At 30.9% G+C, this 3195-nt stretch overlaps 1 long non-coding RNA gene across 3 annotated transcripts; it reads left to right on the forward strand.

The window, feature by feature from the left end:
- The first annotated feature begins 1475 nt into the window (after nucleotides 1-1475).
- LOC125608749 lies at nucleotides 1476-2444 on the forward strand. Of its 3 annotated transcripts, XR_007339409.1 has the most exons (3): nucleotides 1488-1526; nucleotides 1766-1918; nucleotides 2071-2444. It is a non-coding gene; the product is annotated as an uncharacterized LOC125608749 (long non-coding RNA). The 3 variants fall into 3 exon arrangements; XR_007339408.1 differs by lacking the exon at nucleotides 1766-1918 and having other exon boundaries at nucleotides 1476-1526; XR_007339407.1 differs by lacking the exon at nucleotides 1488-1526 and having other exon boundaries at nucleotides 1634-1918.
- The last annotated feature ends 751 nt before the right edge of the window (nucleotides 2445-3195 follow it).

Consider the following 3195-nt stretch of genomic DNA (forward strand, 5'->3'; position numbering starts at 1 on the left):
GTGCTCGACCTGTTGTTCCCGAAATGACTGCGGAGTGCGGAGAAGCTAACAGTTCTGGAACATGGGCTCTCTGACATGCATTGAGTAAAATCTCAAGTAATGGAGTCTATGACCCTCATGTCAACTCCCACAAACTACACCAGAGCTTTTTTAAATTTCGCATATTAATGAATTATGACTCAAAACTCATTACTACCGTCCGTCATGTTAGTGTATGTGTTTTGTTTTCAAAATTTTGTATCTAATCAACTAAGCTCTGTTTTTCAAAAAAAAATTTAGAACATGTTTAAAATTAGTCTTCGGATTAATAGAATAACTTACATCCCATTAGATCAATACGAATGCTCATCCCAGTAATAATCTCATTTTCCTCCTCAGTACCTATCACAATCACCAAAATCTTCTCCACCAACAAAGTTTACAGCTAATACGTAATAGGCAAATAACCTCCTAAATTGTATATGACTTATTATCTTCAAACCAAATTTCATTTCAATACAACTACACATTATTAAACAATATAGCTCAACTTCAAAGATGTAACCACATTTACCATCATATAATTTCCCTTCTCCAGAACTAAGCCAGTTTCCGGTGAGTTCCAATTACTAAATAAATAAACTAAACTTTAACACAATTAGTGAGTTAATTTACAGTATAAACAATAATATTTAACACTCAAATATGTAATAAATTAGATTAGTAGTAAAATATATTCAAAAGATATACAGCCTCTGTTTTTTGAAAAATATAAGTTTTAATATTTTTCATACATATTAAAATATATTAAATATTAATTATCTATGCATAAACTTTATAATTAAATATATCTCAAAAATTTAACCAATAAAATTACATTTTATATTATGTTTTAAATTAATGTTTAGTTAATTTCTAACTCATACACATTACATCTATAATTTGAAATAAAGAACGCACAAAAAACTATGAGTTCTAACATTTCAAATTACTAGACAAAGAATATAATATAAATAGTTTTAAATTTTTATAATAAATTCTAATGTATATATGTACATTTATATTCAAATAAAAACTGTAATAGAAAAATAATTAAATTATAGAACAAAAAATCCCGGGCGTAGCCCGGACAAACAACTAGTACAAATAAATGAGGAACATCTTTTTCTCCAAAATGAGATGCATTAGAAAATGGGAAAATACAGATTTCAATACTATAAGGCAACCAATTAATAAAAGAATAAAAGAGAAAATTGGAAAAAAGAGACACTTTTAACTAAGATTTGTCCCAATAGAATTTGTAGAAGATTATTTAGGTAACTAAGATTTATATTCTCTTTAATACCATTATATCCTTCAATTAACTTAATTAATCTTAATATTTTGTAATTGATTAAGTTTTATTAAAAAGGGAAAAATAAAAACAGAAAAAAGAATATTAATAGAAATCCACGAAAGAGTTAAAACAATTCGTTTAACCCTAATTTCCTTTTCCCTTTCATCTTCTTCTCCAACGTACCTTCAACCCCTATCAATGGTGATTTAAGGTGAGCAGAGAATACTTGTTTCTTTATCGGAAATCATCAATTATTTCGTCTCTAATCTCGTTTTTCGTCTTTCCTCCTTTTTATTTCGTCTCTAATGGTGATTTGTTCTCTACGATTTCGTCAGACAGTCTCTTCTTTCTCTTCGCTTCACACTCTGTATCATCAGTAGATAGTGAATGTGTTTTTATGTTACAGTATGAGTTATTTTGGTTCTAATGAAATTGATGATTGTTGTTTAGGTCATGTCGGTGATGATATGTTACAGTCACGTCTTTACCCACCTCCTCTGTTGTGATTATTCGTTTTGGCCAAAGATTGAGCTTATATTTTGGTATTAGCTCAGTGATTCTCGAGGGGCTATCTCTTTTATTAGGAGTTACCTTCTAATCAAGGTCTTCCTTATCAATATTGATGACATGACATCTGGATTTCCATTTATATTTTACATGAGTGACTTGCTTGAATATACTTTCGTGGATAAACTGAGATTCTTTAATTTTCATATTCTCAAGTGCTAAAACAGGTTGGTGTTGGTTTTCTACAGGTTCTTCTGTCTATATGTTCATTGCTGACAGATCCAAACCCTGATGATCCTTTGGTTCCAGAAATAGCTCACACCTACAAGACAGACCGGTGTCAAGTACGAGAGCACTGCCCGATCGTGGACCCAGAAGTATGCAATGGGACAATGATGATTGTCAATAATAATCTCACAAGTACATTGCGCATTGTCTAAGAATATGAGAAATAAGATCGAAAAAAACTGAATGTGGTGTTTGCTTGGTTGCTTTATTAGTTCTATCATCTTAATCAGTGTGTTGGTGTACATGAGCTTTATATTGAGACATTTTGAGAACTTGCAATGCTTTAAAGCCAATAATTGGCTATTATGATTATGATGAGTCAGTATTAACGACATTATGGTCCACCCCGTAATCTTCACACACCATGATCTTGAGCTGCTTCAACGTAGCAGTAGTTTCTAATGTTACCATTCGACAACGTCTTTCTTTGTCAACCACGAAACTCCACTCATCACTGCAACTAGACATCCATTCACCAGATTTAACATAGATTAGAATCATGTTGTATTGATAGAGAAAAGAGATGACTATGTTGATCAAGAAGAGAGAAACACAAACAACGAGAGAAAAGATCGTGGGAGAAGGAGAAAAAACGTGGGAGATAATATTCTATGAGATATTTAGGGAAGATTTAGTTTAGATTTAGGAAACTTCTTTAACAGAATATGGAAGTTTCCATATTTTTACGATTTGCGTAGAATATGTACACTACATAACCAGAACACCGTATAGGAGGTGAAAAATGTATTCTTCATGTAGGCGTCATATAAGGTAAAAGGCAGAACAAGTTATGTCAAGTATATCATTGAGTTGTGGCTATATGTCGTTATCAAACTGTAGGTTGACCGCATACATCTTTCTTGATTATAACGTAATTGATTCTATATGTGCTAGAATATACAAGAAATGTTAGTTTACGGTATATATCCTTGATATATCTATGTTTAAAACTTAAAATCAAACATATAAACTAGATAGATTACCAGAATGAGTTTTCTAACTGTACCTAGAAGATAAAATAAAATATGATTCCAATTTTTGTAAAAAAAGTTTAAACATATATATTGTCATACTTATGTTTCCAA

Source organism: Brassica napus, chromosome A5 (genome assembly GCF_020379485.1).
Source record: "Brassica napus cultivar Da-Ae chromosome A5, Da-Ae, whole genome shotgun sequence".
Classification (NCBI taxonomy): Eukaryota; Viridiplantae; Streptophyta; class Magnoliopsida; order Brassicales; family Brassicaceae; genus Brassica; species Brassica napus.